Raw genomic sequence first — 22,116 nt, forward strand, 5'->3', positions numbered from 1 at the left:
CCACTCGCCCTAAATCAAGACAGGCCCAACAGTAATCAACAAACCGGGAAAACTTGGCAGGCCGACGTTGTTTATCAGTGCTCAGCGATGAAGATGGGAAGACGAGGACGATCTAGGTGCCAAGATGTAAATAGGAAAAAGTAAATCCCCCTTCAGCAGCTGTGTGATGGCCCAGAACAGTTTCGCTGCTGGTGATGAACTCTTTAATTTGGAGGAAAGGATTGTCTCAAATTTCTACCTCTGTGTTATGAAGCCGGCGCGCTGCAGGGCGAAGGCTACGCGCATGCTGCATGTTTGCATGTGCGTTTGTGAGCTTCCTGCTTTATCTTTGTTTCATTCTCGGTGGATCAGCTTCTATCCAGATTTTCATTTCGCACAGTGGCTCCAGATTAAGAATAATTAGAGGCTGTCATGAGCCGCCTCACAGTCACACACTACACGCTGCCATGCTACTGCTTACAGGAGGATGATAGATGATATTAGTCAATAATGCAACACACTGCTGATGTGAAGGAGCTTTTAGCAGCTGGAATAAGCTGACAGGAAAGGATGAAATAAGTCATTCAGATAAATACAGTAGAATAAGAACCACTTCCTGTTTCTAACTCTTAAAATTTGAATCAGTGATCCAAAGTTTGATTGATGTCTGTCAGCGTTTACTTTGTGCTTTTGTGTGCAAAACACATTCATATGCTAAATTACAGCATACTTCAGCATTAGCACGTAGCACAGAGCTAATATTGTGTAGCATTGTGTTAGCATATAGACTTGGATTAAGTTAAATTGCTTCATGCAGTGTTGGATATAATACAAAATATGTGTCTTCAGCAAGTGTCTGAGAGCTAGCGTTACATTTTATGGCACCATGAGCACAAATTTAGAAAGATTAATGGCAATTCAGAGCTTCAGGGAAAGTCCAGGATGGACACGGTGCATCCTCCGGGGAGCATGAATGTGCTTAATGAAGCATCATGTCACGGCAACCTGCCTGTTGTAGCATCAGAGGAAAGGTCAGGGGGGTCACCCACATCCACATCGCCATACTTTAGCGCCGCCCTAGCCTGTCAGACAGAATGAGATGAGAGAAAAGCAGGCTCCCGGCGAGCGATCCCTAAAATAGCCACACATCATCATTATCATCATCTTGTGTTTTGTCCTTCATCTGAAGCCGTGACCCTCAGGCCCCCGTTAGCGGCTCCCATTGGGTGGCTACACTCTTTCTTTGCGGCCTCTCACGCTCCTCCTCAACATTTGAGAGGGGAAGGTGGGGCGGCGCAGTCAGGACTCGGGGAGGGCTGCTCCTGAGGGGCATGCCCTCGGCCAATCAGCTCGCCGGAGGTAGAGAAGGGTTAAACGAGGCTAATGATCCAGCAGCCATAACAGCGGAAAGGAGCACTCTAAATATAGGCATTCCAGTCTGGAACGAATGGAAGGGGCTGGGGGGGCAGCGGCAGCCAGGGCCAGACGTGTCTTCCTGCCAGACAACTGGCGCAGCAGCAGTAATAGTGTAGTAATCATCCGTGTGTTGAGCCCCTCTGAGGGATCAGAGCCTGAAAAATGGGCTCTGGTAAAATATGACAAGGCAGTTCCTCTCGCCGTGTGCTGCTCAGCTTCAGCCTCACTTTCTTTTTGCGCTCTCAGCTCTGCATCTGCATCATGACGTCCGCGGCACGCCGCTCATTTTCAACACCAGTTTCTTCCGCTGCCGTGACTCAAGACCTCACTCTGGTCATCAGTATGGATGCTAGAAGTTCATATATTAGTATACCAACATTTTACCATCTTAAAGTTGACGTGTTCGTGTCCATTTCCATCTCCGTGTCTGTCACAGTCACTAGAATAATAAAGTTTTCCGCCGAGCTTTATGAATCTGAATAATGCAGAGGTTTTCTTTGTTCTGCGGCTCCATTCTTCAACCAAAATCTCAGCGTCATGATGACTTATCGTCTGTTCACTGTTGTACTGTTTGCGTCCACTTCACGTTTCCTCCTTTATTTTCAGCAGTCGTTGCATTGTTCAACTTTTACATATTTTTTTGCCGTTTTAGAGGCGCAGCTGATGTCATCAAACGTAGCTTTACACTAAAACTAATTCAACATCCACTTGACATATTGTTTCCTGTTGATTTCTGTCTCTGGATGTGTTCATGTGCCGTTGCGTACGGTGACATTTAAAGTGTTATTGATGCACGAAGCTCAGCGGTGAGCTCTGGACACCATTCGGCCGGTTGTTCTGCTTCCAGCGGAACAGCAACTGATGAGACGGCGAACAAACGTCCTTTTCTGTGTCTCTCGCTTTGACATTGTGGAGACTAAATAGGAACTGTTGTTGTCCTTTTTATTGTCCAATGGGAGCTGCTGGGACAACCGCAGGTGCAGGTCCTCAATGCTGCACGTCATCAGAGCAGCACATGAAGTGAAGCCTGTCACTTTGTATGAAGAATAAAGTTTCTGGATTTAAGTGCAAAAAAAGTGGCTGAAAATAGAAGAAGGTGTTAAAATATTAACTTTTCTCCAGGTTTCTCAGTAGTACATCAACCACTGGCCAATTTACCATTAAATTCACTGAATATTCACAGTTGAATTACTTCAGTGACCAGTTCATCTCAAGTCATATCAAACACATTCACGCTCCCCGGAGGATGAACTCGTCGATTCCTCTGGCGCCACCCTCAGGCTCATGTCAACACTCGCCTCGCGCGTCTGGAAACAGAACGAGATCTGGGCAGAGAAACTGCATCAGATAGAAAAGCAGCTCTCACGGACAATAGAGTGTTAAATGTGCCTGAGCCAGAAAGCTTAACAAACATGGATTTATTTATACAGAAATGTCTGTGTGTACAGTACCCAAGACACAAAACATCAGAGAAGGGCATGTGGTGGGAGCATGGGGTTACTGTTGGCCTTCAAAGCCAGATTTGATCTCTGCCTGCCTCTTGGCAGCGCTTCAGCCCTTGGCTAATGTTCTCTGATGACAATATTTGGCCTCAGAAACTGTGGCTGTTTCTTGCTGCTTTGAATGGGAACTATTGTGGCACCTCCTCTGTTGGCCTGATCAGCTGCAGTCTGACTCAACCGCTGTGTCTTTCTCACTGTGTCTGTCGTCCCTCGCCTTTACCAGAGCTGGCCTTGGTATAGCGCACACCTCGTGCACGGGGGACGTATAGCTGGTGAACTATGGGAAGGTTTGGAGGCCGTTGAGGCATTCCTGAAGTTGTCGTCATTCCTAACGGACAAGCCCTGGGGGGGGGGGGGGGGGGGGGGGGACGTGCAGCAAAACATCATGTGGCTGTTTTTACCCACTGAACTCGTGCAAATACCCATGCACAAACACACACTGCAAACTATCCCCTTCTTTGGCAGTGCTGTGCAACCCATGCACTCAAATAAACCCAGGAACGTATGCGTCCAGGAGCTGAAGTCACTGTGAGCTCTGTTTCATCTACTGACAGCTAATTTTTGTCACATATTTTCCCAAATTGGATGGCGTCGCATCAGAGTGTCTCTCTCTCTAAACTGGAAGTCGCCTCGGGGCTTTTGTAAGCAAAGAACACAGTCTGTCTGGCTTTCATGGAGCTCTCATCCTTAAAGAAAAACACTGCTGTCATTTAGCGTTGTAGCCCATTTACCCATTTGTCTTTGTCTCGTGTCCTCCAATTGTTATGCAATGTATGCACTGAGAATTCATCCCGAGCTTTGCAGAGCAGCCCTGCAGACAAACACAGCAGGATAGGCTTCATGCTTCCAGGGAGGATTTCCTGGTGGAGACTTCCATTTCATCAGGTGACTGACAGGAAGCAGTTTGTAATGTAATGTGCATGCTGAAACTGCTCCAAGCTGAATGTTTATTTTGAAATAAATAGCAGTAAGTGGCTTGATTTGAATGGAAGATAGTAATATCTGCAGTTATTCTGACTGATGTAGCAGATATATTAATAATAGCTCTGATTCAGATCTTATGTCAAATTTGGTAGAAAAATAGGCAAAAAAAAGTCCTTTGCCAATCAACAAGATTGATTACCTTCTATTGAGTTTTTCAAATTTCCTCCTCTAACACATTTTTTAGTGCTCTAACAGCATCCAGAAGGGTTGTAGAAGAGTTCTGGGTCAGCGCTAATACAACTGAAAGCATGCAAGACCTTTGGCAGGAATATTAAAAACACCTTAATTAGATTTTAATGCGACTTCACGTGATGTAATCCCAGTCTGCAGCCCAAATGTCCTCAAATGCCAAAGCAGTGTTTTTTATTCCAGCAGCATTTTTCCTTTCAAAGAGATTTTTTCTCTCAAAATGCAAAATGACATGCATGACATGCTGCACAAGCAGCCGCGCTCTCCTTATCCTCAAATCTAGCTGCTGGATTTTGTAACTTTCGATTTATGTGTCAGAAAAAGAGGATTTCATCTATTGATGAGGGGGGTTTTTTTTTTTCAGACCAAGGACAATACAGCTCTTCAACACAGAATGTGGACTGTGTGGTTGAAAGGAGCTATAAAATTTAAAGAGCTTGTTATTGTTCGATGCAGACAGTCATGACTGTATTCTGTCAGAGGAATCTTTGGAGAGCTGCTTCGTGAAGGTGAAGTTACTCAGACGGCCGTCAGAAGTCAGCGTTTCTGGCAGAAAAGCCGTACTTGTCCGTTTCTGCTGTACACTGTGTCATTTCCTCTTTGAGATATCCGCTCTAAACTGCTTCCAGAGCTGTTTTAATGTGGATTTTGTCCCACATCATAATATCCTATTGTGGGACTTGTTGTGCTCATTATACATGGCCACCTCCAACGTGTCATTTTCACTTTGCATTTCCAGTAAAGCCTCTCCCCGTCAGGCTGGGAGACATTTCTGAGCCCTGAGCTGCTGGTTTTTTCTCATTCTGTCTTTATCTCTATACTTCTGCCAGCTATCTTCATCTCTTTTTTCCATTAGATTGTTTTGGTCCCCGCCATAATTTATAGCTCTTGTATTTTATTGGTAAAACCCACCGCACTCACATTCCACTTGATTAAACTGTAGCTTGGTGCAGAAAAGGTCAGAATATGTGCACAGAGAAAGTGGCTCACAAACACAAAAGTAAGCAATAAATTGAAGTTAAAGTACTTCTTTTTGTTTGTTTTTGAGTTTAGCTTTAAAAATGCAGATTTCCCTGCGAGGGATTCGTGCGTTTTACAGGCTCTGCAGCCTCCATAACGGCCAATCTGAGCCGTGCATCCACAAGTGCACACTTTGTAATTTGCATTGCAATCTGCACATTCATCCGCCAAACTGAGGCCACATTCAGTGTGAGCAGTCGCCTGTTATTCAATATGAGCTGTGAGTAGCAGCAGAAACGACAAGGGCTGCATCTCCCATGTGACCTGTGTGGAAATGAGTTCGGAGTCCACAAGCCTCGGAAGAATTTGTTGTCCGACTGTTGGTGTTCCTGTTTATACATGAATCCTCTCCATGTACACACATACACAGCAGTGCCAGAGAAAATCCACATATAATAGGAGAGGGAGGCTGCTCTCTTACTCTTTTCTGTTTCTTTCTTTCTTCTCCTCTCTCTTTATCTCTCCATCCTTTTTTAAAGTCTTGTAATACAGGGAAAATATGCAAACCATGGAGTGGCAATAGTGGGTTTAGCCAGTGGGAACACAGCGTGATTCCAGCAGGCCTCTGCCGCAGAGTAAACACTTTCTTTTCTCAAGCCAGAAATAGTTTGGCTGGAGAGGGAGCAGCAGAGAGGGAGGAGGAGGAGGAGGAGAGGAGGAGAGGAAAGGCAGAAAGGAAAGAGGAGAGGTGGAAAACGGAGTACGAAGAGGTTACGATGGTCAGAAAAAGGCGCTCTCTTTTCTTCCTCGTCTTCTGCTTCCTCGTAAATTGTTCGCGCCGGTGGTCTCGCAATCAGTTACCTCAAATACAAACACGCACACCAGCACACACACACTCGTGTCACTCAAGCAAATTAGGCCAATGGCAGCGCTACACAGGGGTCACGTCAAAAGTGCCGATTGTCTCAATCACATTAGTCCAGCAGTGGCATCTGTTTAGCATTTAGTTAATTGTGATGTTATTAAGTTGTCAGTGAGCATTAGGGCGGCGATAAGCAAAGCAAATATTCTTCCAGCCCGGGCAGGCAGTGCTGCACACACACACACACACACACACACACACACACACACACACACACACACACACACACACATACAGCAACATATAGCCCTGCATGTGTGACTGTGACTCCACTCAACCTGCTGCTCACTTAACTCGGTTAACTTAAATGATCACAGTAAAGATGACACAAACGCGTTTATGAGGCATTTCAGCTCGATGCAGCTCGCCGCTAAAGGGCGCGTGTGCGTTAGCGTTATGACTTCTGGACACAAAATGTTAGCAGCTTCCTGTCGGTGTCATCTGGTGAGTTGAAATGGTGATTAGCAGCAGGCTAGTGCTCATCTTTTCAGCAGCCCACTCATGATTGAGCAAGCTGTCAGTGGTGGACGGCAGATTATCTGTCTGTCTGTCTGTCTGTCTGTCTGTCTGTCTGTCTGTCTGTCTGTCTGTCTGTCTGTGCCAGGCCGGCCACACAACTCACACAATGCATTATGGGTCACTGCGTGGCGCCTCGCTCCCCCTGCCAGGCCGACACTTGCAGAGATAGACGTCTTCTTCAGTTTGCATGAAACAAACGCAGCAGAGGACATATTTATGGCTTCATGTTGGATGCAGATCAGACTGTTTCACTCACAGTCCTCCATATTTAGAATAGAGATGAGATGTTCAGCCTGTTTTGGTTAAAAGACTCAATGTACAGTTACATAAAACTGATTAAAGCTGCAAATCCTGGAAGCTGTAATAAGCAGCTTGTTTTGTGGACTTTTCTTGAAAAATTAATCAGTTATCAAAATTGTTGTTGATTAATTTGTCGGTCGACTGATTGATTCATCGAATCCTGAGCAGCTCTGCAGGATGCACAGGTTCACCTGGTAGAAAGTGGTCTCTGTCCACACGCAGGGTCAACAGCTTACATTACGACTGTGTGTAGGTTGATTCTGTGCTAATGCTAATGCTAATGGCCACGTTGTCCCCCAGCTGATGCTGTATAATATCCGTTTACTGTCAAATGTTTGCAAGATGATCGTGTAAAACCCTTCGCTCCCCTTTTCCTCCGCCTGTAAACAAACACCTCCTTGTCCTCGCCTCCCTCCATCTCCTCCTCCTCCTCGGCACTCGCTCTCACTCACCTTCCAAAATAAGAAGAGTACAAGTGGTCAGAGACACTATCGGTGGCTAAATTAAATCAAGCGGCACTAGCTAGACTACAGTCACTTCTCCTGCCACTACCTTCCTCCTTCTCCCTCAGCAAACAAATTTTTCCCCAGATAAGATCTAAATGAGTTTTTCCAGGCAGAGGAAGATCCTCCGTTTGGCTGATGGATACTGTGCACAGCTGCAGTGTGACCAACAGCCGGCGGTAATCATCCGCCGTGGCCATAAGTGCTATGCACGGCGGCCTATGTGAACAGGAGATGTGTGGTTTGTGTGCAAATGAGATAAAATGTGTGAATGAGAGTTGGCACTGCTGCATCCCGCAACCAGCTTCATTCACTGGGAAATACCCAACCGGGCCCCTGCACTGCGGAGCCTCAGCGCCGAGGCTTAGTGTCATGGTGGGCACAGTCGCTTTGAGGCGTCGCCACAGGAAACCGTGGGACGACAGCGTGTCATGGAGGGAGGTAGTCTTCTCATATGGGGGAAATAGGTGGGTGGGATCCGGTAGCAAATTGGGATGTCCGTAGTGGTGCAACAGTGTGGCTGCGGGAGAATCCCCACATGGATGGATCATTGTAAACCAGGGACAGCAGCCACACATCCAAGAGACCAATAAAATGATGTGGTACGGGCAGGGGGAGCGTGGGCGAGGGGGGGGCGGATTATAGACTCCCAGAGGGCTCTGCGATTCACGGGCCATAAAATGGAAGTCAGCAGGACACACTGCAAATCTGGCCAGCCAATATCCAGCATCCCCTTCCTCCCTCCTTCGACCCCGAGGACGTGTCTCAGCCGTACGTCACAATGCAGCCCCGGAGAGCGCGTCCCGTTGTCGGACAATCTCGGCTCCCCTGGACGCCGCCATTCTCGCCCGTTACATTTGCATGTCAGCCGCTGAGGCTTTGTTCAAGATCTGCTTAGTTATAAAAAAAAGGGGATAGATAAGGAAAGAGACAGAAAAGTGGAAATCTACGAAGGCCTTTGCCATCCGGGGAATAAAAAGGCTGCTTTTGTCAGGAGGTTTCCTACTTTCAGATATCCCATCGCATTTTAACCTTGGCAAGGCGAGGACTTTGAATATAAAAGGATTCGCCCAAGAGAGCGAAGGAGAGAAAGAGATGTGGAACAGTGGCCCCACGTCAACAATAGCCAGGGCTCTTTTGTCCACAGTGTTATTTGAAGTAAATCTCCCTCTGTAATTAGATTGGAGCTGTTTGTGGACATCTTAGGCGAGTGCGTCAGTGTTAAAACAGCAACGCGCGAGGGCCCTTTTAATTTACAGTGCAAATACCTTTCGATTAGCGTGGAGAGAGAGGAGGGGGAGCAGGAGCCGAGGAGAGGGGACAATAGAGGAGTCTTTCAATCCTTTTCTTTTTGTTGTTGTTGTTTGAGAGCGGGAAGAGGTTCGAGCAGCTCTCCTGTGTTCCTTAATTGTGAAGCAAGGAGATTAGTACGAGTGCTTCCAACCTTTCACCCCAAACAAAGGAGCCATCAGATCCAGTTGCCTAGTGACACGGGGTTTCACACCGGCAAATTTAGCCGCCGCCGCCACCGCCTTCCCCGCTCCGGCTCCTCGTGGTAAATCTTCAGAGAAGGGATGAAATCTCCTGCCTTCGCTCGTGCATCCCAATGCAAACCCTCTCTGTCCCCGTCCGTCTGACGGCAGCCTTAATGGCACCGAGCAGCCACGCTAATGAAAATGGCCGTTCGTCCTCACTCCAAGTCTGTCTCTCAGACTCATATAAAAGTTAATGTACCCGTGACAATGACATTCAGAAGACCGTTTAGCTTTGGACAAATGCTGCATTTCTTGGTGGCAAGAGCAGCCGGGCACACAGAAATGTCCTTTTACACTGCGTGCAGCTCAATCAAAGGGCACTTAGTAGTGTCATATTGATTATGGGAGCTTAACCCCCGTCAATCTCTGACGGTTCATTTTGGCAGCCTTCCCGTAGATGGCTTCGATGGATAGAGCAGCCCGGACAGGAAGAGAGGGGTTCCCTCATCTTAAGTCACTGCTGGTCACTTCTAGCATAACGTAGCTGCAGATACGCCTTCATCAGAGGGCGACAGCGGCGTGAGTCCTGCGTCCTCGTCTCGCCTCCAAGCAGGAGAAAATCATTAGGACAAAACAAGCACAGATCCCGGACAATCCCAATTATGAAAATGACATTTAGACCTAATTAATTATCGCTCCATTTGAATGTGATTTCAGCTCCCGGTTGATGAGCTAACTTCAGCTCTGAGGAGGAAATGAGCTTCTGAGCAGCAGCAGAAGAAAACAGCTCAGATCGCTTCCCACACAAACGGAGAGCTTTAAAACAAAGTCCGGATTCTAGTCCGGCGCTTTTAAAGCCGTTTACAGCAGCCAGCCATATCAACTAATAGAAGCATCATGCTACATTACATTCAGAATTAAATGGCAGTTTCCAGGCTGGTGGACCTTAATTGTAGTTCGTGTTTGTTCCAGTGGTTTATTTCAGGAAAAGCAGGAGAGAAGCGTGGACGCTCGCCAGACTTTCTTCTCCTCTTCGTATACGTTAGCTACAGCCAGCCCAGCTTTACTGCTCTACATTTACAGGATGTTAAAGTGTGCGTGATTTTAGCTAATTCACTGCGACTCTCATGAGCTTTACATTCATGCTAACCCTTTTCAACCAGGCATGCGCCAAACTGTTCTTTGATTACCTTCCCATTGGTTCCCATTCATTTCAGGATTGTATGAATGTCAGACGTCATGTTAAGCTCAGAGAATCAAACTTCTTTACATTTTTCAGCCACATGTCGCCTGCATCTCGTGGACTCTTCAGATCTAAAGATGTGAACCGCTGGTTTTTCTGCCGTTGGTAATTTCAGTGCAGAATGAAAATCGTCTGTTTTTACGGTTTCTCTATAAGTCAATGGCTGACGGGAAGGGACAGAAAAACACATTCACACACTTTATGCTTTGCATCCAAAAAGTATTTTGCACCTGCTTACAATAAACAGACTAAAACATGCAAAAACGCTGATCTGACCCTTTAATTCTGTAAAACCAGCCTCTGTTTTATTAGGAATGTTACGCGGCTTAAAGTGAAAATATGTGATTTTAGGCTGCAGCTGTGTGGCTTCACTGAACCCATTTGCATTAAATAACAGTGATGTGCTCAAACACACGAGCTGATCTGCGTAGGACAACCTGGACTTGGCGCTGTGAGGACATTTTCTGGCCGTGGAGGAATGACCCGGCCGACCAGCAGCCGGCGTGCTCTCAGACGGGGAAGAGCGAAACAGAGCGCAGTCCTTGAGTTGGGTCTGTCTTGGAGGTGGCCTGCTAGGACAATACTCCAAAAAGAAACTCAAGTGGGACCCATTACACCCAACCGAGGGCAGACTCTTATCAGTTAATAGCAGGTTTCCCCCTGAGAGCAGATTGTTTTGATAGATGGCACCTGGTCAGGCCTTCGCGACCAACCACAAAAAAAGCACCAGCGTATACTAGATAAGCTCTGCGAGGGAAAAATAAAACAAGCATCCTGCGAGCGTTAATTTGTACGTGGAAGTCAGGTAAAAGCACACCTACATCAGAAGTCGCCGAACTTCCTTCTCTCTCTTCCTCTCTCGTTATTTGCTGGTAGTAACAGTCAGCCTGTGCATCAGTTGGTTTTTATCGTGTTTTTTAGTTCCGTATTAACAAAGGCGGCACAGATATAATGACCTGCACAATCTCTGCTGCTATTTACAACTCCTGCATGCAGCTGCCATAAACAGAGTGGAAAATGAGTTAATGTGTATCAGGCTGTCTGAAAGCAGCTGACACGAGGCAAAGCTTTTCCCACAATAACTGAAAATCAGAGTTCAACTGCTCAGTGTATGATTTCCAACTAATTTACAGCTTTACTGCTAAACATCCTCAGGCCGGTAAAATGTCTGTGACAGAGACACGTGAAGGGCTCGTGTATTTACCTCTGATTAAAGTGAAGCTGACCAGCAGACAGAGCCTCAACGCCGTCCTCTGAGTATCAGAAGTTAACACGCAGGTCAGCCAGAATTCTTTCCTGAACTGGTTCAACAAGATCTATGACTCTTATCTAACGGACAAGCCTTTGTTTACGGCGTTCTGCTCATGATTTGAGGTCAAAGGTTGCTGAAGGACCAGAAAGCCTGAATCTCTTTGTTTTTCTTATCAAACTGGAGCGATGACGCGAGGCTTCGTGTGAAATCCGTACAGTGTGCGTCGTTACGAGAGTCTGGGCTGAAGCAGATGAGAGCTGAATATTGATTTCAGATAATGAAAGAAGCTGCATATCAGCATATTAAAGGTTAAAGTTGTGCTTTTGTGCAGCAGCTGAGGTTTATTCAGGAGCTCTAAAAACTTCTCGGGTGTGATGATGCCTCCAGTGACTCAGCCATCACTGCTGCCCTTCACTCCCGCTCTCCTGACTCTAATATGTAAATGTTCTCTTGAAAATTAATTTAGCATTTAATTATGTATTTATTCACAAGCAAATACGCCAAAAGTCTCTGTGGTGTCAGCAACACACTCGTGAGTCAGCGGCCAGCTGTTCGCTGTACGCTGACCTTGGCTAACTTCTGCAGCTACGGAGCAACAGGATTCTGCACGGAAATGTGATGCAAGGAAAAGGAGAAAATGAAGAATGGGGCACAAAAATGAGAAAAGAAATAACCAAAATCAGGCTCTGCACACGCTACTGCATGGAGGAAGAGGATAAAGTTGTCAGGAGTTGGAAGTTTTTCCTTCACAGTGAGTTAAAGTAGGTGAGAAGGCTGCAGCCTTACATCAGATTCACAGTAAAGGTCAACATATAAATAACTAAACGCTCGGTTCAGATTTCTTCGAGTTAAACTGCCTCTTCCTCGTCATTAAGAATAAAAGTTGTCCACATTTGCAAAAGTATGTAGCTGCACTCTGTGGTTTATTATAAACGTGTCAAAATACGAGAACTTAGCAGCTTTTCTTCTGCATAATGAGATCAGTGGAATTTGGACTAAAAGCCTTCAAACATGCAGGTAAACAGTCGGAGCAAACGCTCGACGCTGCTCATTGTCTGCATGTCTTCAGCAGCTATTTGGTGTCTTCAAGCATTTGACATTTTCTTCGTTCTTGACTTTTTTATGAGCGGAAGCATTTTCAGATTTTTTGCTGTAAACAGCTTGAACTTTTTGATCCCCAAGAAGATAAAATCACGTTTAAAATGAAGTTTTTCTGCCGTCTTTTGGGGGAAATCAGCGTGAAGCAGGAGCTTGAACTGCGTGTGAGCGCGATGAAGAGGTTCAGCCAGCGTTCGGCTTTCTGTGGACGGAGGACTTCTTCACTGCGGATGAGTCCAGATTTTAGACCAGATTCCTGAGCTGAAGCTGAGTTGAGCACAGAGGATCAGGTTAAGGCCTTTTTTTACTGAGATCTTGACCAGCTCAGCTTTTATTTCTGAACCCCCCACCCTTGACCAAAAAAAAAAGGAGTTTCCTACAAAGGAATGTTTGGGGGTGGGTCTGCTCGTCCAAACCGTGGTGTCCCCTTACAGTCCGGCTGACCAACAGGCTCTGGGAGGTGATTGATTGGGTGGTGCTGGGGCCACCAAGGACCCTTTCTGCAGCTTTAGAGGTTAGGGGTCACCTCCTCTGCAAATCTGCTTCCTTTTGTACAGTCGCAACACCAGGAGAGCAGTGTCACATCGCCCCCTCCTCTCCCCCCCCCGGCCCCCCTCCCTCTGGTCTTCACCCTGGGAAAATGGGGGAGGCGTCAATTAAACCTTTTCTCTCTCTCGCTTCAGTTCTCTCTATCTTCTGAAGTTGCTCCTTTAAAAAAAAGCAAATTCTTTAGGTTGAAATGCAAAGAGGCGCTCAGGGCCAAGCCGCGGTGCCGTTAAAAGGGGTTTGTTAAGGTTTCCTCAGAATAAAACTAATGATAATGGAGCATGCAAGCTGTTGTAGAAACACTCCTTAATGGATTACTTAAGCAAGCAATTAGCAGTACACTAGCTGCCAGATATCAGCATCTGAATGGTTTAAAATATGTGTCGGTTGTAATGATGCTATGTGGCAATTACTCCTCTTAATAGATTGATGCAAAGCCGCTCGGACTGAGACATTGATATAATGAAATGAACTTATAAACAGCTCTCTCTGAAGCTGTTGACAAGTTGTCAAACTGGAGTCTGCAAAGTTGAATCTTTCACAACCAGCAACCAGAACCAGGAGAAGAGTTCGGGCTCTGACCGTAAACAGCAGAGCAGAGAAGAGCCCTGCATTGTAATCCTTTGATATGTAGTCCGTCCGAAGGGTTTGCCGAGGGATAACATTGCAATTCAGAAAATGTGGCTGGTCCTTGGCCCTCAGGGGCCAAGCCTTTGTGGTCACAGGACCGGGATTACACTTTAACCCCCACCGCCACAAGTAACCAGCTCCCCCAGCCGCCGTGGCTCAGGCCTGAGGTCAGGTGAAAGGCCAGGAATCTTAAACAGAGGAGAAAAGGAGGGGAAAAAAGAGAAAGTCCGTCTTTTTAAAGATCACAAAATGCAGCGCTTTGACTGGATTTCATTTGGATTCCACCGCTGAAGACCACAGCTGTGCTTTGTTCCTCAACAGCCACATCTACACTCCAGTAAACGCAAGGAACTGGTTTTAGTTTGGACTTTAAGAAGTCGCCAGTATGAAGGGAGTAAACCAGCCTTTAATCTGACACACAGGACACTCACCTGAAGTTTAAGGCAGAGGAGAAGCTAAGAAGCTAATCCAGGTCCACCAGTCCTGCACGACCTGAGGAAAATCTGCAATGTGTGATGAAATTGTTCAATATTATGACAAATATATGACTTGTGATAAAGCAGCTGATGTTGACATGTGCATATCAGCTGTGCAGAAAAGCTTCACTGCTAACATGAAGCTTTGCCCACTCAATAAAGAAGCAAAAGAAATGATTCCAAATGTGCTTTCATTGGACATACTGCACATGAATAGCATGCTAGCTAACCGCGCAGCTGCTGCCAAATTAATGTGAGGCTAGCTGAAGGCTAGCTGTGGCATCATCTGATTGGCCAGCTGGTGGGAAGGCCTGGCCCGTGGAGCCAATGAGTTTTCACGTTCACGTTTCAGCCATCTTTTTTTTTTTTTGCAGCATATTGTGCATGTTCACATCATGACCACAGTGAAAATGTGGTTTATCTGTGAGCTCTAGTGTCACTGATTGTCCAGTAAATGGCGTGTGTCTTGTTGTCACTGTTCTTGGACAAAGTTGTAAGACGTTGTGTCCTCTCGGTCTCCGTCCACGTTGACAAAACTGTCAGTAGATGGAAGAATCAGTCCAAACAGGAGGAGGCCTGAGCTGCGTTACTGTTAGCTGGTGCTTGATGCTGAGCTCATCCTTCCGTTATCCAGTCAGCGATGGAAGAGCGTAACGTTGACGGCACATGACTTCCAGAAACCTGATGAGGCTGTGCTGCATCCAGGGACAGACACTTGCGCTCAGCTCATTGTGTCTTCTCGGTTCCTCTCGGTCTCGTGCAGAAAGTCAGAAACGCTGGCTGTGTTTCTGCTCGCCGGGTGTTTTCTCTCCTGCCCACCCAAGTGTGCGAGCAGAGGTTGTGTTTGTGTCTGGTGTGTGTTGCCGTCGAGTGTGTCAAGTCAGCTCGTTCGCGGGCCAGATGCACGGAGGAAGCGGCGGGGTCGAGGTGGGAGAATTCCCCCCTCCCAGAGAAAAGTGTGGATTTATAGCAGCGAGTCTGGGTCAGAGAGCCGGTGGTGTCTCCCTCCCACACCACGCTATAATTTCCTGGGCTCTGTCCACGGAGAGAAATATGGCCTGGAGACAGAGAGGTAGAGGAAGAGCGGAGCAGCTAAAGATAGAGATGATGAAGCCGACACAAAGTGGAAACACAAGGCGATGAGGAAGACGCAGTGGGAAGATGTTGACAATGAGTTACACATTGTTTTCCATTAAGCACAAATCTCACAATGTCTTTCATTAAGGCCCTTAATGATTCTTAATGACGCTCACGGAACAAATAAACGGCTCATCGCAGAATCTTTCTGCTTGAAGAGCTAAAAAGATAAAGGCTGGCCATGTTTTATATTTCTCTTAATGTCAGCCATTAACAAGTGTTTAAAAGTGTAAAAAGTATTTGGAAAGAATAAAAAGATGAAGGCTGCACAGGAGAGGCCATGTGTTCATCTCCTTCATCCTTCATGTGTTCACAAAGAGGTGAACCTCCATGATCCTCTCACCTGTTTCCAATCAGCCTGTTTACCTGTGGAAGGGTCCAAACAGGTGTTTCTGGAGCGTTTTCCTAAACCGGACGAGCCCGTGCAGAGTCAGTGAAGGTCATTCAAGGAATCCTGAAATATTCTGGGAATTATTCCACTTTTAAAAAATTAAATAAAGAACTAAATGAGTGTAACCTGGCCCACAAACTGTCGCTGGAATATTATTGGATGTGTTATTAGTCTGATCCTCTGCAGTTCATTGTAAAGGTTCATTTAACATTTTATGACCGTCTGCTTTCACATCAGTGTACCATGAAGCTGAACTCCTGTTTTTAATAAAACTGGACTCATTTCAAACCGTTTCTGAGCTGAATCTTGAGAGTTTTCGTTCCTTTGGGACTCGGGTGGCGTTCACCGTCCTGTTTCTAGATATTATTTTCCAGAGGAATCTTAAAAGAAGAGGGAAGTCGCCGCGATGGAGCCGAGTCATATCCCTCCATCAGCGGGATAAAAAAGTCCTCCGGGCTGATATTCGATCGCTCTTCTTGTTAAGGTGGCTGTAATATATCTGAATTTAACAAGACTTTACCCCTCAGACTGGGCCGTGCTGGTGAAACAGCAGTTACCCTCCGTGACCCCGGCGCTCCATAACAAACACCTGACCCTCTAAACTACTTTCTAATCTCCATTCTCAGCCATTAACGGCCTCCGCCGCGGACACTGAGGCTGTTAAGTCTCACCATATACCATATAAGAGGCTTTTTTTCTGGAGGCAAACTCCAGTGAACTGGAAGGTCATGTGAGGACTTCTCCCCTCTCTGCTGCTCCGGCTCTCCACTGGGAAGCAGCGAGCCTCTGCGGAGACGGAGGAGCGCCCCCCGCTGGCCAGAGGCGGCGCTGCGCCCCCTCACAGCTGTGTCGCACATGCTACCAGCACAGGCACTTTGCTGCTTCGCTCCCATTCATCTGCATCGCCTGTGCTTTATTCAGAGGTGACTTTATGGGGTCGTTTTGTTGCGATCGGTGCTATCATCACCATTATATGATTATCTTCCACTAATCTCTCGAATGTAATAGTCCTGCAGGACCAATTTCTGGTGCAGGATTGTTTCTTATCTGCATTTTTAGGCAATCTGGGGCAGCAGGCTTCTCACTTCTCTCCAGAGATGGAGGCTTAAGATGATGGTCTTTTAGTAATGATTTCATTTCTGCCTTCAGTGAATCCCAATTTGATCATCATGAGTGAGAATATTCAGCCCCGCTCAGAGGAATCTGGCAGCGTTTTGGAGAGCAGCATGAATTTGTAGATGGTGAGGACGGTCTATACGAGGGTGATGAATCTGTCGGCTCGCACGTTGGTCCCAGCCCTGAAGTCTCTGAGTGAATATTTTCCTTCATTTTTCAAAGATAATTTCAGGATTAGTTTAATTCCTCCTGGGTACTGACTCTCTGTGTGAGCTGTTTGAGAAACCACAGGTGGGCAGATACAGGTGGTTTTCAGCAGTCCTGGCGCTGAACGCACTTGTTTTCTCTGCTCTCTCTGTCTGCCTGAGAAGCTTTGAGCCTCGCCGAGTTTCTCCGCCGCCTTTGATTTTCTCCAACGAATGTGGAAAACACCAACCTCCCCTGCTCTCATCTGCCTGAGCGTGCACGCTGCAAACGACTAAATCTACAAGTTGCCCGGTGATATTGTGATAAGTGGAGTTTCCCTGGTAGCAAGAGAAGAAATCAAAGCTCAAATGAGGAGTGTGCTGCCATTTTCTTTTCTTCTTCCTCTCTCTGTGGATCAGCATGTGTTTCCAGTGAGCTCCCTCCCAGTACACTGACTGGAGGCATTCGAGCTGAGGCCCAGTAACCTACACGATATCCACTGATAGTCCCTTTGTCACGTATTTAACTTAAACAGGAATAAAATATAATGATGACGACGATGAGACAGTGGAATTATCAGTATTTATAATATAATGAAAATAATTTGGGCCTTTGAAGCAATAAAGGAATTTAAAGGTTTTAGATCATGTTCATGTAATTCACTGATGTGAATTAATGCAGGTTATGATACTTAAATCAATAAAATAAACCATTTAATATTTAGAATACAGTGAGAATGAATCTACAAGATGCAAACCAGGAGAAACTGCGTCATTACAGCAGCAAGACTTCAGAAAAACGTTTTGTTGTAGTACAAACTGCTCGACACGCAGAAAGAAAGAAAGAAGGATGAAATACTTCAAAACGTAAAAAAAATACAAAAACTAAACCAAAAACAACAACAAAACAAAACTATTACATGACATAACCGTGATACTGATAATAATAATAAAAATGTGCAAATGGAAAGTAGAATAATGAGAATTTAAGGATAAAAAAAATGCACAATACAGTAAAAATAATGCAGATAATAGAAACACAAGGTAAGAGTTCAAACACAACGAGCAGCAAAAAAGACGATTTAATGATGAATGTCGACTATTTCTGATCCTCTGTCGTGAATTCCAGCTGAAACCTGACGCAGCGACTTAGTTATCAACATGAATAGATGCAGTTTCAGGTCTGCTAGCTTTTTATTTTTTATTAATCTGGTGTTTAATACCTAAAGGTCATTTATGTTGTATGTGTTGTTTTTACTGCTGCTGGTGGAGCAACAAAAGAAAAATTAGAAATAACTTCATTTGCTGTAAAGACAGTTGAGATAAAAGATTTGATCACATTATTTGGGGAACCTGCGGAGAACCGTCGTTCTCCTGCACGTTCTACTGTTCATATTAGCATCTTCGTGTGCTGCACGTCGGCTGTAACCTGTATTTCTTTTTGTTGCTGCTACTTGTTGCTCCAGCGAGCCCCCGCAGTGAGTCTCAAGCCGCCTCTTTCTTCTCGCTGTACATCACGTCCCAGCAGCCTCTGTGCTGTATGCAGGACCAGAAAAGAGCACGACTGAATGAAACGAGGCCAAGGCTTCATCACAGCGGTAATGGAGAAGGAACAACCCTGTGCACTCCCCTCATCACATCCCCCAACATCCAAATCAATTTCCTTTAAATGGAATTAGTGCGATTGAAGCACACCACTGTATTAGTTCTTCAAAAAGCAACACACACACACACACACACACACACACACACACACACACACACACACTTTCCCTCCTCCTCCTCTCCGACGGCTGCCGTTTTCCCCTCGATGGAGTTTGATCGACACACAGCTGATCTATAAATAAAGGCTTTTCTTCCAACCCACAAAGTCGTGTTGGCTGCTGGCAGTTTGGCTCCAAGGTCACCGCCGCCTGGACTCCCCTTTCCCGCGTCCGCTCGCCGTTTGTTCGCGAGGCGGCTTTAAAAGCACTTTGAGCAAATGCAAATCTGTGGTTGGATGGAAAAGGACACATAGGATGAACACATGAATGCATGTTTCAGTGCTGGTCTCTGGTGGGACGCAGTGAACCCACCTGAACACCTTTTTAGCAGCTGAAATCACCAGTTTAAGTCCGTGCACGTGCAGCACAGGACGTGCACGTCGTCGGCCAGATGTTTAAAAATGATCTGAATCATTAGTTTTTTTTCTCAAACACACTCTGTGATGATCAACTTCACTCGACCTGCAAACTGTGTTTTTAAAGTCAGTATGACCAGAGATCTGCTGCTTCATGCAGATCATTTCACTGCGTGATGGGAAGCAAAACACAGTGAATTGTCCAGCTTGTTCCAGCATGCATTGCTCCTTTAACCTCGAGGATCAGAGCAGAAACATTCAGGTTAAATTATTTTATTTTGAGAAAAGGAATCCGACTGTAATCTTAATAATAATTCAGATTTTAATCTTAAAGTCATCATTTTACGTAAGCTCGTCGTCCTCTTCTGCACCTTCAGTGTGATGGACTCATTCATCTCAGTCATAATGGAGAACATCCTGAATGCCTGAGCGGCGTCTCTCCTCCTCCTCCTCGCCACCTCCCTGCTCGCTGATGCTTATATCACTGTTTTATTTACTGCTGCTGGCTGCTTACTAATTTACCTCCTGTTCTTCCCCTCTTCACCATCTCACTTGTTATACAGACTCAAAGTGCAGTTTGTTGATCACCTTCGCCGTTGCCTTCAGCCTGTGAATACCTGCCGCTGCGGAGAGATCCTTTGCTTATTTGCTGTTAATTGTTTGCTTCACAATCGTGCGGCCATGTTTGGAGTGTTTTTCTGAGGCTGTTTATGCAGCGTCGTGATGCCACGGAGGTGAGCTCAGGTGTCAGGTTATTATTTTTCCCATTGTACTGTCAGCTCCTGGCGGTGGCTGAGAATGGCCCTTTGGCGCAGCGGTGTCACGGCCGCGCCGCCTCCTTGTGGCGTGTTGTCGCCTGTTTTGCGGCAGAGGAGCGGCGCGGCCTTCACCTGCAAAAAGCTCCTGTATGTGTGTTAAATGCAAACCTCCCCAACAATGGATGCTTGTAGTGCAGTGTGACTTTGCTCTCAGACCTCCACCCCTGTACTCATCCTCTGCGACTCCCAACAAAAGCCTCGCGTTAACTACATTAAGCCGGCCGAGGAGCACGCCATCGTCTTTGTACCTAATACCTTTATCATTCAGGAGCGATTTGGCTATGCTTCTCTGCGAGCATTCACGTATGATTTGCTCTACTTTTTAAAGTCACACACATCAGATGCCCCCCCACCCCCCCACCCCTCATCCCTGCTTCTTGTCTCCCACCCCTCCCTTCCCTTCGTCCCGAGCCGTCTGAGAAAACAAAACAAACACCCCATCCTGTCCGGCGTGCCTGTGTTAGAAGGGATGGAGGCTACTGAGTGTGTGTGTGTGTGTGTGTGTGTGTGTGTGTGTGTGTGTGTGTGTGTGTGTGTGTGTGTGTGTGTGTGTGTGTGTGTGTGTGTGTGTGTGTGTGTGTGTTGTGGTTAGGACAGTAGAGCGAGGTGCTAAAAGCCTTTTGTCCAGCAGGAAAGACGATGTCAGCAGCCACAGTGAGGGGAAAAGAGTGAGGGGGAGCCGGGGTCATTTGGCTTCAGCCTTTCTGTGTGTGTGTGTGTGTGTGTGTGTGTACCTAAATGTGTGTATGGGTCGAAGGACCTAAGAGCCTGTGACTAATGTGGGTTTGCAACCCCGTCCCCCAGCCCCCTTTTCCTTTTACATTGTCTGCCCCCACTGTCCAGATGGCCAGTGAGAGGATAAATCCTGGGAAGGCGAGGAGAGATTTGGGATTCCATTGCAGGACAGGGGCTAAAGGTGGGGGTGACGGGAGGTTGACAGGGTTTGGGTGGAGTTGGGTAAGTCACTCACAGTCCATGAGGCTCACAGCCTTTTTTATTTCTGAGTAGAAAGTATCCTGCGAGTGTGAAATGCCCCTTTTTTTGATTGAGATCAAGCTGCAGATTTAACAGTTAAAAAACAAAACTGAACAAGCAGCGACGGAAAAACTCAAAACTCTGCATCAGGAGGGTTTGAAAACTCACAATCAGCCGTTTTTGGGCCCTAAACCGAATCTGATTGGCCCCATTCACACACTTCAAGTTGAAATAAAAACAGCACAAAACACGTAACAAAAATGTTTTTATTATGATAAAAGACCAGAGGCAGAAAAAAAACTAAAAACTGTGAAAAAAAATGACCTGAAACACAGAAAGTCAGTCCCTCAGCAGGTGACTGAAGGTGAAAAAAAAGAAGATTTCTTCTTAAATTAAATGAGATTAAAGCAGTTATTTTTATTTTCTGCCACAGTTAATATTCAGTTGATATACACACAAAAACTCCCTGTAAATCAAAAAGAGGACAGCTCACCTTCCACACGTAATAATAATAATAATAATAATAATAATAATTATAATTATTTTTAATTAAATGACGTGAAACACGTTCACCCTTTAACACTGTTTCCCTTTTATTTAACTGTTAGAGTGAATAAAATTCTCTTAATTAGAAACGGTGAATATTTTGTAGCATTCTGTATTTCCTGTTTCCACTTTAAACGTCACAGGAAGTCAGATTTTTTCTGTCAGTAGCTGATTTATATAGATTTTCTTTTTTATATTCTGTATTTTCTGTGGAGATTTTTTTTTTCTTCGGACTCGACGCCTTAAGAGGCTGAGCTGCACGTCCGTCTTACTTTGACGTTAAACATGTTGGAAATGCAGACGAGGCTTTTCTGAGGTGAGGAAATGAAACCGTGGACGGCGGTTTTGTTGGCGCGCAGCGGCAGACGGTGATGAGTGGTAGATGTCACACCTTCGGCCAATTTGAGGTGACATTTCTGTCACTTTTTGGGAAGCTCTGCCTGCTTCGTCGTCCTTTTCTTCCTCTCACGCGTTTCCTCGACCCAAAAAGAAAAGCCGTGTTCGTCTGCAGGTCTTTTAAATGAGGTTTCTTTAAGTAATTTTCTCCTTTCAGTTCTGTCAAAGCTGAAGTCCTTTTGTTCCGTTTACATTAGTACGAAGCTCCTTGCAGGTTTTGCAGAGCTCTTATTGTTGTACGCTGTGAATCGGTGTCTCAGAATAAGATCTGAGAGGATTTTTTTCCCCCACGTTCAAGATCATTAATCTTGGTGACAGGGATTTACATCAGCCGACAGATTCACTGATATATTTAGAGCGAAAATGTCTCCATTTCCTGTTAAAGAGAAAAATAGGACTGCACTCAAATGTGGTGCTTCATCTGTAAACACACAATTGA

At 45.8% G+C, this 22,116-nt stretch overlaps 1 protein-coding gene across 1 annotated transcript in view; it reads left to right on the forward strand.

Moving 5' to 3' along the window:
* zbtb16a (zinc finger and BTB domain containing 16a) overlaps window positions 1-22,116 on the forward strand; it is a 130,502-nt gene that overhangs the window by 82,098 nt on the left and 26,288 nt on the right. The gene's annotated exons all lie outside the window — the stretch shown is intronic.

Source organism: Chaetodon trifascialis, chromosome 16 (genome assembly GCF_039877785.1).
Source record: "Chaetodon trifascialis isolate fChaTrf1 chromosome 16, fChaTrf1.hap1, whole genome shotgun sequence".
Lineage (NCBI taxonomy): Eukaryota > Metazoa > Chordata > Actinopteri > Chaetodontiformes > Chaetodontidae > Chaetodon > Chaetodon trifascialis.